The 14,982-nt window shown below is 48.6% G+C and overlaps 1 long non-coding RNA gene across 1 annotated transcript in view; it reads right to left on the reverse strand.

Annotated features, from left to right (window-relative positions):
• The window catches only part of LOC135965621 (uncharacterized), a 54,224-nt gene that overhangs the window by 12,501 nt on the left and 26,741 nt on the right, over window positions 1-14,982 (reverse strand). The window lies entirely within an intron of this gene.

Raw genomic sequence — 14,982 nt, forward strand, 5'->3', positions numbered from 1 at the left:
CCAGAGGCAGAAGAGGGTAACACCTCGAGCCCCAGAACCTCGCAGTCTCACGAGCCACATGTCTCAGGGACCAGGGGCACCTAGGAGGTTGACAGTCCCACAGGGCCATCTAAACACCCTGGGCTGCTAGTGAGAGTGGCCTTGGCATTGGGAGGCACAGTTGGGAGCTCCAACCTGTCACCAGCTATCTGGTAGGGTCTAGGTCAAGTCACTTCCACTTCCTGGGCCTCAGTTTCCCCATGTGTTGAAGAGGAAGCATGACTAGATTGAATCTGTTGCCAAAATCTGGAAGACCCAGCAACAGCATCCCCTGGAGAGCTTTTTGGAAATTCAGATTTTAGGGCCCTCCCCCAGATCTATTCATTGCGAACACGTTTAGGAGCAAACATTCATTCAAGGACAAGCTGAGGGGAGAAGTGGCTCTCAGATGACTTCCAGCTCAGAGAGCTGAGTCTAGATTTGTGCCTGCAATTCTGATTCTGACCTCAAGGCTCAACGATCTGATGCTATAGAGTTTAGTGTGTATGTGTGTGTGTATGTATATGTATTTTTTAATTTTTATTTTTATTTTGAGGCAGGATCTTGGTCTGTCACCCAGGTTGGAGTGCAGTGGTGCAATCACAACTCACTGTAGCCTCAAACTCCTGGCCTCAAGCAAGCCTCCTGCATCAGCCTCCCAAGTAGCTGGGACTAAAGGCATACACCACCACACCCAGCTAATTTTTAATTTTTTTGTAGAGATGGGGTCTCGATATGTTGCCCAGACTGGTTTTGAACTCCTGGCCTCAAATGATCTTCCCACCTCAGCCTCCCAAAGTGCTGGGATTACAGGCATGAGCCACCATGTCCAGCCCATATATAAATAAATACACACACACACACACACACATACATACACTATATAGTGTTTCCTGTTAAGATTCCAATTGTACGACGCTGAGCATTCTAATTTTCACAATTCTAAAAGACCAAGATAAGAGTGGAAGTTTCCAGTCCTGCAATCCCCTGGCCATGTTCCTTCCCCTCGGGGGGCCTGGTCCTCTGTCCTCAGCTGGGGGCTGTGGCAGTTTTTTAATATTTTCAGATTACAAGATGAAATTTCGTCAGGGCCCAAGCCCCTCCTATAACCTTTCCATCTCAGACAGTCCCTGTCCCCCAGCTCCAATTCTTTCAAATCCCAGCCTCTCCCACGTTCTCTGGAGGATTGAGGCACCTCTCTGGGAAGGAAACCCTGCTGTCAGGTGGGCATCATCCACTCCCTTCTTACAAGCCAAGCTTGGAGAAGTTCACAGAGAAGCTCAGAAACAGGGTGGGGTCACACAGCCAAAGAAAAGCAGTCTGGGCAGAGCCCAGGGGGAGGTTCCGCTGCTATGGACCTTCCGGATGCTATGCCAGCGGGAGAGAACAACCCCTTGGCCAGAGATGAGGAATCCCTGCTGGGTTCTTCCTGTCACCGCTTCCAACTGGGCCACACTAGGGCCCTCTCTGCAGATCCCCCCACCTGCTCACTCCATCCTCATCCTTGCCTGCCTCACCCCAGCCCTGCATGTCATTCCCACATTCTGCCACTGGACGGCGCCAATCAATTAGGAACAGGTCGCAGCCAGGCTTGTAAAGGAGCGCATTTCTGAAACGGGGACTTGTTGCTGTTCTCTCCTAGCAGGACTGGAGCAGGTTGGAGGGCAGCGGAGGGCAGGGGACAGGCTGCCTCAGATCGAAGGACTGACTGCCTCAGGCTGAAGGATAATAGTTTCAATGAGGACTTCAGCTGAATTGCCTTCTCAGCTGTGTAGAGAGTGTCAGACTCACAGGTCCCTGTCTCAGGCCTTTCCTTGCACAGAAGGGAAATCTGACTCAGAGGATGACCCAAGCCCAGCATCCCCGAGTGAGTCACTGCAACATGACCTCCTGCCCAGACATCTGGCCCAGGTGACCTGTGGGGATTACACCTCTCCATTTTCACTTGGAAGAAAATTTCTTTTTTCTGTCTTTTTTTTTTTTTTTTTTTTTTAAGATAGATAATAGCTCTGTCGCCCAGACGAGGTCAGTGACATGATCCCGGCTCACTGCAGCTTCGATCTCCAGGGATCAGGTGATCCTCCCACCTCAGCCTCCCGAGTAACTGGGACTACAGATGCACACCACAACACCCAGCTATTTTTAAAATTATTTGTAGAGACAGAGTCTTGCTATGTTGCTTAGACTGGTCTTGAACTCCTGGGCTCAAGTGATCCTCCTGCTTCAGCCTCCCAAAGTACGGGGATGACAGGTGTGAGCCACTGCACCCAGCCCAGAGGAATATTTCAAGCCACCCTATGTGGACCTTCTAACTCAGGAAATGTGCATTCTTATAATATAAATAATAGTAATGATGAGGATGAGGATGATGACATCATCTTATATTTATGGAGCACCTATTATGCACCAAACATTGCTAAGTATTTCAGGTGCAGTATCTACTTTCCTTTGCTTTTCTCTCCTCAGCATAAATCATGACTACCATTTTTCTACCAATTCCTCTTACTAACCTCGCATTTCCCACCTATCTCCTGCCACCTTCACAGCTCCATTGCCAGCTAACTTCTAGGAGGAAAAACAGGCTCAAGTTCAAGTCATTCGAAATCCATCAGTCTCACCCATTCATTCATTCAGTGAATATGCATAAAGTGCCTGCTGTGTGCCTGGTACTGTGCTGGGTGCTGGTGATAAAGACCCTGCCTTGTCCTCCAAGCATTCAGTCTGCAGACAGTCAATCCCAACAATGTGATAAGACCTTCCATGAGTTCAGGATCTAGCATGTTCCATCTAAGGCATACAGGGGTTAGGGAGCTCCTCCTCCAGGACCAGATAGCCGAGCTGAGAACTAAAGAGTGCGAGGTGTTAATGAGATGGGTAGGGAGGGGGAGCAAACAGCACTTGCAAAATTCTGGAGAAGCTACTAATTGGGGCGCTAGCCCTGGAATTTCTAAGCCTCCTAAACTGTCAGACTTGGAACATGTGGACTCAGCCCGGGGTCTGATGGCTCCCACTCAGCCCCCCACGACTCCCATAGCCATAGCCAACCTACCATCCCCAAGGTGGAATGGATCCTGCAGTCAGACTTGCAGCCGAAGAAGCCTTCACACAAGTGGGTCTTCTAGTCCTTGCTGTCCTACCCCCCCACTGCAGAATCCTCCCAGCCACAGAGCTCTCCCATCTAAGGCCCAGCAGAGATAAGCTGCCCACCTTATCCTGTCTGAACTCCTGATCCTCAGAACCCAGGAACATGATAAAATGGTTGTTTGTTTATGCCTCTGAGGTTGGGGAGGTTGTTTCATGTAATGGACAGCTGGAATGGGGTTTACGGTGGTACCTCTCTCCTAGAGTGGTAGGCAGGGAAGTGAGATGGGTAAGAGCGGACAGAAGATCACAAATCCCGTCGCCACCAATGACCAGCTATGAGCCTTTAGGCGAGATCCTGTATCTTTCTCTGTGCCTTAGTTTTCTCATCTTTAAAGGAGGATAAGAAAAGTACCCCTCGTGGTGTCACTGTGAGGTTTAAATATATGAATACGTGAGAAAGCCTTCATAATAAGTACTCAATAAAAGTTCTTAAGATGATTATATCTCTTTCATTTCTTCATTCAACAAACATTTCCTAAGCACTAACTCTGAGCCAGGAACTGTGCCAGGCATTTCACATTAAAAACTTAAATTCATCCTCCTCAGAGCCATCTGAAGTGGGTTCTATTATTCTTTCCACTTTTTACAGAAGGGGAATCCGAGGCTCAGAAAGTAAGTAGTGCAATGGGAACTCAAAAACCTTGCCCTCCACCAGGCGACCACTCCATGAGCAGGACTCCACAGGCACACGTGCCACTCAGCCCGAGAAGATGAGCATCAGGGGGAATCAGCGTGTCCAGAGTGGCACTGCCATGTCATCAGCTCAGCACTGTCCCCGTGTGGCAAAAATGCTTTATCCAGAAAAGGAACTCCAAACAGTCACCCTTACTCAAATTAGATGACAGTAAGCCACACAGAGCTACCATTTTCCACCTATCTGATTGGCTAAGAGCCAAAAAAAAAAAAGATACAAAAGAAAGAAAAACAAAATGAAACCACAGGGCCTTGGCTGGGTGGGGATAAGCTGCCACCCTCCCCTACCTTCCTCAGGAGAGTGTGACTTGACCCAACCTCTACAGAAGGTGAGTCGACATCTATTCAGATCACAGTGCACGTGTCCCCTGTCCCAGCAATCTACTTCTAGGGATTTATCCTCCAATTAGCCTGGCCCACGTGCAGCAGAACAGGTGTACCTGCTTACACAGCTGTTCCCTGCAGTCCTGTGCATGATCACAAAACGCTGGAAACATCCTAAATATCTAGAGGAGAGGCATTGTGACGCAATCTCACGGCACTCAGTGCAACGCCGCATGGCCGAGAAGCACCATGAGGAAGGATTTGAAACAATGACGGAGCATCCCTGAGATGAATTGTTAAGTGAAAAAAGTAAGTTGCAGAACAGTGTGCATAGTTAGCCCCCACGTGGGGGGAAGGGAAGGAGTGAAAATACACATGTGTGTATGATTCATGAATTCACAACACCTACAGGTGACAAAACACTCTAGAAACCAGTAACAGTGATGGCTCTGGGGTGGGGAGAGGTTAGACTGGATGGAAAGAAAGGAGACTTACCTTTCTCTTTGGTTCCTTTTGAATTTTTAGCCATGGGAATATATTACCAAGTCAAGAAAAATAAAAATGAAATACGAGACATTTTGAAAACTGATCTTTAAATATTCTTAATAAGGATTTTAAATGGCTTTGACATAAATTCCAAAATGAGGCATTTTTCAGAGAGTGCCTTGGAGACACATCCTTTAGCTTAAGAAGTGAGCCTCCACCTTTAACCCCTGGGTGTGGTGCCCCAGCTGCCTGCCAAAGAGTGAGGGTCCAGCCCTGGAGTGAGCCCCTGCACACTGTCCCACAATCTGCTTCCTCCTGTCCGCACAGGTCCCACCCATCTCCACCTGCTGTGCAGGTCTAGTATTAAACTTCTGCTAAGACATGGTCCAGACAGACTCAGGGGTGGTCCGTGCCTATGCTCACTGGGGTCCCTCGGTCCACCCCAAAGTGGAGAAGATAGAGTCCCCCAGCAAGTCACACCGACCTGGATGTGTATCCAAGCTCCATGTGCAGCTGGCAGCTTGACTTTGGACAAGTCACTAGCCCACTGAGACTCCCTTTCTGCAGCTGCAAAGGAGACAGAAGCAATAACTCCCCTTCCCAGGGATGGTAGAGGATGAAATGATATGAGGCATGTAAAGCCGTGGCACACAGTAAGGCTAAGTAATGCTCAAGCTCAATATCCTAACTCCATTCATTCTTTCATTTGCTCATCAATCCCCTTGACTCCCAATCGAATCTGTCCTTCAGCCTAGACACTCGTTCTCCAGGAGGCCTTATCCACCATCTCTTCCCCGATCGGAAGTCGCTCTTCCTCCTGTGACCCCTTCTCCCTCCTGTGATCCCATCTGCCTCCTGTGATCCTATCTCCCCCATGTGACTCCCTCCCTTCCCTCCTCCAACGCTCCGTCAGATACCTTGGACCATGGCCAATCTCTATTTAGTCTAAGTCCTATCACTGTGTAGGCCACAAGAGGACAGCACTGCCCAAGAAGCAGAAAGAGCCAGGCTGGAATTCAAGGCTGGAGAGAATACACACACCGCTCACAGCTGGGCAGCCCTACTGTGCACCGGACACCTTGCTGCGTGCCAGGCACCTGGCTGAGTACTCTGCATGGCTTCGCTCATTGGAGCCTTGAGGATTCACCATGAGAAAGGCACTACTATCGCCACCCTTCCATCATCCCCCATTTTATCTGCTTTATCGTATTTATTTTTTTACTTGGACTTTGGGTGCCAAGACCTGGGTTAAACATTCTCATCAATTCTGCAAACTATCTGTTGCACAATTGGATTGAATTGGATTTCGCTCTTGATGCTCTTCTGCCCTTTCCCCTCCCCCTCCCACCCAAGTGTCTGCTCCTGTGAGTCTGTTCTCTGGGCTTGAATACGTGTGAGAACGTATTCCGTAGGGATACGTGTAGGGATGTTCCGTAGTTTGTGAGGTTTTTTTCATTCATAGAAATGGGCCGGGCACGGTGGCTCATGCTTGTAATCCCAGCACTTTGAAGGGCTGAGGTGGGTGGATCACCTGAGGTCAGGAGTTAAAGATCAGCCATGCCAACATGGCGAAACCCCGTTTCTACTAAAAATACAAACGTTAGCCGGGCATGGTGGTGCATGCCTGTAATCCCAGCTACTCGGGAGGTTGAGGCAGGAGAATCGCTTGAACCCAGGAGGCAGAGGCTGCAGTGAGCCAAGATTGTGCTACTGCACTCCAGCTTGGGCGACAAAGTGAAACTCTGTCTCCAAAAAAAAAAAAAAAAAATTCACGTAAATGATCTTGTGCTATAGATTTCCCCGTCTTCAATTTTTTTCTCCCATGCACCTGGTGTTTTTTATTTTTACTTCTTGGTTTTCTTTTTTAATCTGGTGTTTTTTATTCATTTTTTTATTTATTTTTATTTATTTATTTATTTTTAGATGGAGTCTTACTCTGTCGCCCAGGCTGGAGTGCAGTGCTGTGATCTTGGCTCACTGAAGCCTCAGTCTCCCAGATTCAGGCAGTTCTCCTGCCTCAGCCTCCCCAGTAGCTGGGATAACAGGTGCACACCACAACACCTGGCTAATTTTTGTATTTTTAGTAGAAATTGGGTTTCATCATGCTGGCCAGGTTGGTCTTGAACTCCTGACCTCAAATGATCCATTTGCCTCGGCCTCCCAAAGTGCTGGGATCATAGGCATGAGGCACTGCACCCGACCCTCATCTGATATTTTTTAGGGGCCCCTGCAGTTTGCTTTTCCAGGCATTGGCATGGATTCTCATCTACCGCTCACATCCTCAAACACCATCACAGTGACCCATGACCTCGAATGGGCTCCTTCTGGAACTGCAGGAGAAGTTCTCTGGGGTATACACCCAGGAGGAAAATGCCTGGGCCATCAGATACGCTCTTTCTTAGGCTCTTGGGTACTAAACTAGTCCAAACACTCAGCAGCAGAATATGGAATTCCCATGGCCCACATCCTCATGAATACTTGGAAGTTCCTGACTCTACTATTTGCTAAGCCAGGAAATGGAGGTAAAGGGTGCGCCTCACTGCTATTTAGTTCTTGTTTCTCTGACTACTACTGAGGTTGGGCATCTATTTGCATGCTTTTTTGCCTCATTTTACAGGTGAGGCGACTGAGGCTCAGGGCCCTAGGTCATAGGAGGTGGAGCCAAGGGCACAGCCAGGTCTGTGAGAGGCTGAGACTCTGCTCCGAGCCCTCACATTGGGGCGCCTCCTCCACATCAACAGTGATGCATTCATCATCCAACAGTTCATGTATGATTGATGGCACTGTCATGATCTTAGGGGACTGTGGTTGGGGGCAATGGCTTTGAAAAAACAGAAGAAATTCCTGCCCATTAATCCAATGACAAGCAAGAGGAGCCATTTGGGAGGCTGGACTTCACTGTTGGGCGGGGCAGGGCAAGTATTGGGGCATCAAGAGGGATCTGGGGATGGCCAAGCCCACCCATCATGTTGGGTGGACACAATGGAGGAAGCAGGAGCCACCAGGACCAAGGGCATAGAGGGCGTCTTGTCCCATGTCAGGGCTGGTGCAAGCTAGACTTTCCCCACTCCTTCTCTGATCTTACCTCCTGCCCTCTCCTCCTTGCCCCATCCACTGGCCTTTTTCTTTCCTTAAAAACACCAAATTCATTCTGGCCTCAGGGCCCTTGCACTTGCTATCCCCTCTGCCTGGAATGCTCTTCCCCCAGATCTCCCCATGGCTGGTTCCTTCTCTCCCTCTAAATCTCTGTTCAAATGTTACCTCTTCAGAGAGGCTTTTGCTGATAACCTTCTCTAAATATCATACCCCCTCCAAGTCATTCTCTATTTAGTGCCTTGAAAATTTTTTCTTCCTAACTTTTATCATGATCTAAAATTATTTTCTTTATCTGTTTACCTCTTTTTTTTTCTTTTGAGAGGGAGTCTCACTCTGTCACCCAGGCTGGAGTGTAGCGGCATGATCTCGGTTCACTGCAACCTCTGCCTCCCAGGTTCAAGTGGTCCTCCTGCCTCAGCCTCCCATGTAGCTTGTGGTGGATTACAGGCATGCACCACCACACTCGGCTAATTTTTGTATTTTTAGTAGAGACAGTGTTTTACCATGTTAGCCAGGCTGGTCTTGAACTCCTGACCTCAAGCGATCTGCCCTCCTCAGCCTCCCAAAGTGCTGGGATTACAGGCATGAGCCACCGCGCCTGGCCAGTTTACCTCTTTATAGTTTGCCTCCCTCACCTGACTGTGCTTGTCTTCCCCACTAGACTGTGCATGGGGACTGTATCTGCTTTGTTTACCACCATGTCCCAAGCACCCAGAAGAGCACCTGGCACTTGGCAGACAATCTATAGTTGTGGAATGAATGAAAGAAGGAAGGAAGGAGGCCGGGTGTGGTGGCTCACGCCTGTAATCCCAGCACTTTGGGAGGCTAAGGCAGGTGGATCACGAGGTCAGGAGTTCAAGCCCAGCCTGGTCTAGATGGTGAAACCCTGTCTCTACTAAAAATACAAAAATTAGCCGAGTGCAGTGGCGGGCACCTGTAATCCCAGCTACTCAGGAGGCTGAGGCAGGAGAATTGCTTGAACCTGGGAGTGGAGATTGAAATGAGCCACGATAGAACCACTGCACTCCAGCCTGGGTGACAGAGTGAGACCCTGTCTAAAAAAAAAAAAAAAAGAAGAAGAAGAAAAGAAGGAATGCATTGAGGGTGCTCCCTCTATCCAAGGCACAGTTCACTCCTGAGGCAGCCCAACAGAGAAGGGAGTACTTCACAGAAGAGTCAACTGAAGCACAGGGATTCAGTCTCTTGCTTGAGGCCACACAGCTTAGGGTGGGAGGGTTTTAGGCTGCACATAGTATCAGTTTCTCATACTTTCTGTACTGCACTAAGAGGGCCTCCTGTCCCAAATAGCTCCCTATCACCCCATATCCCTGCCCCGCTACCAGTGGGGCTCCCTTTCTTCAGACCGAGACACCATCGCATCTTGAGCCCTGTGGCTACTTGCAAAGGGCCCCTGTCCATCTTGCATGCCTTCCCTTTCTCCTCCCCCAGTGACGCAGCCTTTTGAGTCTGGCTTCTTTCATTCCACACAATGCATTTGAGATGCGTCTGTATTTTGCATGTATCAATAATTCATTCCCTAATTCATTCCCTTGTATTGCTGAATAGTAGTCCATTGTTTAGCCATTCACCTGTTGGTGGACAGTTGATATGGTTCGGCTCTGTGGCCTCACTCAAATCTCATCTCAAATTGTAATCCCCATAATTCCCACATGTTGAGGGTGGTACCTGGCAGGAGGTGATTGGATTATGAAGGCAGTTCCTCCATGCTATTCTCACAGTAGTGAGCGAGTTATCACAAGATCTGATGCTTTTCGCCTTCGCCTCCTTCACAGGCTCTTTCACTTGCTGCCATGTAAGACGTGCCTGCTTCCCCTGCTTCCCCCTTCCGCCATGATTGTAAGCTTCCTGAGGCCTCCCCAGCCACGCAGAACTGTCAGTCAATTAAACCTCTTTTCTTTATAAATCAGCCAATCTTGAGTAGTATCTTTATAGACTAATACAACAGTTATTTCCAGTTTTTGGTGATTATGAGAAAAGCTGCTATAATATTTGCATATAGGTTTTTTTTTTAAAGCACAAATTTCTGTTTCATTACTCTTTGTACCTAAGAGTAGGACAGCTGGGTCATTTTGTAAGAAATTGCCAAACTGTTTTTCTAAGTTCCAGTTGTTAGATACCCTCTCCAGGTATTATGAGTTGTTTTTCATGTTAGCCATTCTAACAAGTATGTAGTGGTAGCCCACTGTGGTTTTAATATGTTTCCCTGATGACCAATAACATTGAGTATCTTTTCATGTGTGTATTTGCCATCAATATCTGTTTTTGGGTAAAATGTCTTTTTAAACCTTTTGCCCATTTGTTATTGGATTATTTGTTCTTATTATTGAGTTGTGAAAGCACTGAATATATATTCTGGATATAAGTCTTATATCAGATATGACTTTTACAAATATCTTCACCTAATCTGTGGCTTGTCTTTTCATTTTCTTGATAGCATCACTTGAAGAGCAGAAGTTTTGAATTTTGATTAAGTCAAATTTATCTTATTTTCTTTTATTGTTTATGCTTTTTGTGTCATACCTAAAAAAATCCTTGCCTAACTCAAGGTCACAAAGATTTCCCTTCTATGTTGCTGTCTGGAAGTTTTACTGTTTTAGGTTTTACATTTAGATTTATGGTAGATTTCAAGTTAATTCTTGTGTATGGTAGGGAGTGGAAATTGATTTTTTTAAAAAACATATGGATGTAAAATGCAATTTCACTTCTAGAAAGTTATTCTACATATATTCTCCCACAAATATACAGAATGGGTATGTATTGTAACCTTCATTTAAAGGGCAAAATGTTGGAAACAGCCTGTGCTCATCTCTTGAAGACTGGTTAGGTGCTCTTCCCCCTTTGCTTCTTCACACACTCTCTTGCCTGCTGCCATGTAAGACCTGCCTGCTTCCCTTTCTGCCGTAACTGTAGGTTTCCTGAGGTCTCCCCACCTATAAGGAACTGTGAGTCAATTAAAACTCTTTCCTTTATAAATTACCCATCCCTGCAATTGGCCCATCTATGCAATGGTGAACTGTGAAGACACAGAACTGGCATCCAGCCGGCAGCCATAGACAACTGTAGGGGTATCCACTGCTTGGGTCCATCCCGATTAGCCAGACATCCAAAAAAAACAAAATGAAGCACTTTATGGAGTGACATAGGAATATCTCTAAAGGGTATTGTTAAGTAACAAAAGGACAGTGTGAAATAGTGTGTGTGAAGTTTGTCATCATTGGGTAAAAAATTCCTATGTATGCATACAGTATCTCTGGGCAGATTCTCAAGAAATTGGTGACAGGGATTTTGCCTCGGGGAAGAGACCCGAACAGCCCCACCAGTCTGGAGGGCAGGGTTGGGAGACAGGCTTACTTTTACCTATGACCCCTTTTGTACCTTTGAAATTTTATGCTATGGATACGTACTATACATTCAGATAGTAAATACAAAAGAAAATAAAACCAAAGAAGCCTTACTTTCCTGGGGCTTCCTGGTCCTCCTTCATGTTTCTTCTTAGCTATCATAGGACACAGCAGCTCTGCCAAGCAGCTTGATGGACAATGCCTGTTTCTCAGATGGGGAAACTGAGGCTCTGAGCTGGGCTGACATTCCCAAGGTCACCTGGCCTGAACCCAGCTACCACAGGTATCCCCCAGGGCCGGGGGGGTTGAGAACCAGGGAAGAGGCCCTCAGCCCCGCCTCTCAGGGACTCAGAGGGAGTCATTTAAGGCACCACTCAGAGCCAAGTCCATCTGGAAGCTATCGCCACCCCAACCCTGGGCTGTGGAGGAGGGGAGGGCGGGGACCCCGGACTGTGAGTGCATCTGTTCCTCATCAAGGCTCATGCTCTGGACTGAGCGCCAGCCTTGGAAATCCCACTTGCCATCCAGGCCAGGCCACTCTCATACCAGCCACCCTCCCGACTGGGACCCGAACAACCCCACCGTGCATGCAGAGAAACAGCCCAGAGAGCTGCAGGCGGCAGTGGGTGTCTAGTTCCAGTTGGCAAGTTCCTTTACCTCTCGAAGCTCCAGGTTCCCTGAAGCTCTCTGCACACTCAGTACAGCCTCCAATGAGCAACATCTGATATCTCCCAACATCCCTCCTAGTCTCTTTATTATTACGCGGGCTGGAGGTGCCCAAATAATACCAACAGCTAATGTGCCTGGCACCCTTTCCAGCACTAAGCATATATCAACTTATCTGAACTTTACAGCAGCCATCTGAGCTACGTGCTCTTACTAGCCTGGCTTTTCTGATGACCCAGCTTTTATGCTCAGAGATATCAAGTAATTTATCCGAAGTCACACAGCCAGCAGGGAACGCAGCCAGGATTTGAACCAGGGCACAATGCTGCAAAGCCCTCACTGCAAAGCACTCCTCCATGCACCCAAACCTCTTCCTCGTCGATCGCTGATTCTTGCGGGTGCCTGTGATGATGTCCACTGACATGAGGATAAACACTGATCTCAGCCAGAGTTGACCAGTTGAGAGACAAGCATCTACTGCACGACTGTGAGAGGAGTCTCGACCCTCTGGCCACCTGGAACCAATCGGAACAAGAAAACAAGAGAGGCAAGGAGGCTGGGGACTGCCAGGATGGAAGAGAGAGGGCAACAGGCATCCTCCCACATGGGGGCTGGAGTCTAGAATAGCCTGCGGGAGAGGTGGGGATTGACAGGACCCCACATGTGAGGAGCACATGCTGCCCGTCAGTCTCATGTCCAGAAACATGCCTTAGAGAATCGTGCCCGGTGCGCAAAGAGACACTGAGAAGGACTTTCCCTGAAGCCCTGTTAGAAGGAATCTGGCTGCAGCCCAGCTGTCCGTCAGAGGCGGTTGGCTGTACTGACAGTGGCCCAGCCACACAGTGGAAAACGATGCAGCAATGACAAAGCTTGATATAGGGCTCACTCATTGTGCCAACAGGGGTCCGTCCAGAGCCCACTGTGCAGCGGACAAAAGAAGCTACAGAGCAGTGTCCACAGTGCAGCCATGGGTGGGAGCGGAGCCATGAGTGAATGGACGGGACACAACCTAACTCTTTGCCTTATATCCTTCTAGAACTTTTTTCACAGAATTAATCATTGCGGTATCAAAAGAAGAAAGAGAACAGGCATGCCATGCCGTGCCCGGCACATGGTAGGGGCTCCGTGTTTTGAGTCTCTGCTGACTGTTTGGTGCTGGGTACAGCTGTGAAGAGGGATATCACGGTCCTCATTTCTGGACTGTGGCTCCCCAGGCCTGACTGAGAGCAACTTTGAGGGAAGTGGCAGGAGAGGTGCAGGGAAGCTGGGGCAAGGGAATAGTGGGAGTCTGGGGGTTGAAGTCTTACCGTGGATTCACTGAGTGTTTACGATGGCTCAGGCACCATTCTAAGTAGGATGTCTTCCAATATCAGTCCCCTTTTACAGATGGAGAAAGTGAAACCCAGAGGACTTAACTCACAAATAGTAAATAGCAAAATCGGGCTGCAACCCCAAGCCGTCTGACATCAAAGCCCACACTCCTAATCACTATTTCCATCCAGCCCTGAGGAGTGGCCAATGGACTGCCCACCTCACCTTCCACCCACAAACCTCCTGCCCAGTCTGAATGCTGGGCCTGGGGGCCTGAAGACCGACTGGTGACCCACTCGTGCTTCTGCTCCTCCGTCACTTCCAATGTGGGATGACAGCAGCCAGCAGAGGGTGGCCACTCAGCCAAGGGGGCTGGGAGTGATTAGGGCCAACCCAAGTCTTCCGGACAGAGGCACCTTCTACATTTTCATCAACCAGAGCACAGAAAGACCAGCTCAAGTTGCTGTTCTCCAGTAGGACTGGGCTGGACTGGAGTAGAGAAAAGGGCATCCCGTCAGGAAAGGGGAGAGAAGTGGTGTGGGGACGGGGCAGGAGCTAGGATGAGATAGGGAGGCAGGAGGAATGCAGAGGGCCCCTGGGTCCTGAAGACCAGTCCTCCTGGAAGCAGCAGATAGGCCTGGGGTTTCGTCTCCTTCCTGCCTGCTTCCTCCTCTCTCCAGGCTTTCAAAAATATCTACCCTAGTAGACATGTAGGCTCAGGGACTATTTCAGGTCCTGTCTTCTCCTACTGATGGAAACTTTCTTTTTCAGGGGAGTAAAACTGGGGTCCCTGCAGAAGGGTATCTGGGTGAGGAGCACTGGAAGGCTGGAGCAGAGAGGGCCTGGGTGCATCCCATGGAGGGAGGTCCAGTCCCATTTCCCACCCCCACTCCAGGCAGAACATCGGTGAGGGAGATGAACGCTGATCCCCAACACTGACAGGGAGGTGACCAGATGGGAAGCAACCAAAGGGACCTCAGAACTGTAAACCAGAAGGGACCTCAGAACTGTAAGCCAAAAATAAAATTCCAAGCCCCCTAACAACTGAATGGACCCCCCTCTCAGCCAAGGGGACCCAACAAACCCTGAAAATCTAGTTCAGGCCATGATGGAAAGTGGGGATCAGGCTTGCCTCATACCCTCCTCCCTTAGGAATTCAGGCACAGTTGACCAACATTAACATGAAAACAGAGAACTTGGCAGGTCGTGGTGGCTCATGCCTGGAAGGCCCAGACAGGCGGATCAGACTCACGGGCTCCTGTGAGTCTGTTCTCTGGGCTTGAATATGTGTGAATCCTTGTAAGGCACCTAGGGATGTTCCGTAGTTTGTGAGGGTTTTTCATTCATAGAAATGGGCTGGGCACGGTGGCTCACGCTTTTAATCCCAGCACTTTGAGGGGCTGAGGCGGGTGGATCACCTGAGGTCGGGAGTTCGAGACCAGCCTGGCCAACATGGTGAAACCCCATCTCTACTAAAAATATAAAAATTAGCCAGGTGTGGTGGCGGGTACCTGTAATCCCAGCTACTCAGGAGGCTGGGGCAGGAAAATCACTGAAACCCGGAAGGCAGAAGCTGCATAGAGCCGAGATCCACCACTGTACTCCAGCCTGGGAGACACAGCAAGACTCTGTCTCAAAAAAAAAAAAAAAAGAGAGAGAGAGAGAGAGCTTAAGACTGACAAAGCAGACTCTTTGTAGCAATAATATACCAAATTCCTCATACAGCATCACACAACAGATAGCAGGACCTGAAAGACATTGACGTATTTTACCCCAACATATATTTCTTTGACATATTTTTGAAATGACCCTGCAAATCTGTCTCTTGTGGAGAAAATCTTCATCCTGTAGAGAATCCTTTTCCCTTTCCAGGTCTTTTCCT

This window comes from Macaca fascicularis, chromosome 10 (assembly GCF_037993035.2).
Source record: "Macaca fascicularis isolate 582-1 chromosome 10, T2T-MFA8v1.1".
NCBI lineage: Eukaryota > Metazoa > Chordata > Mammalia > Primates > Cercopithecidae > Macaca > Macaca fascicularis.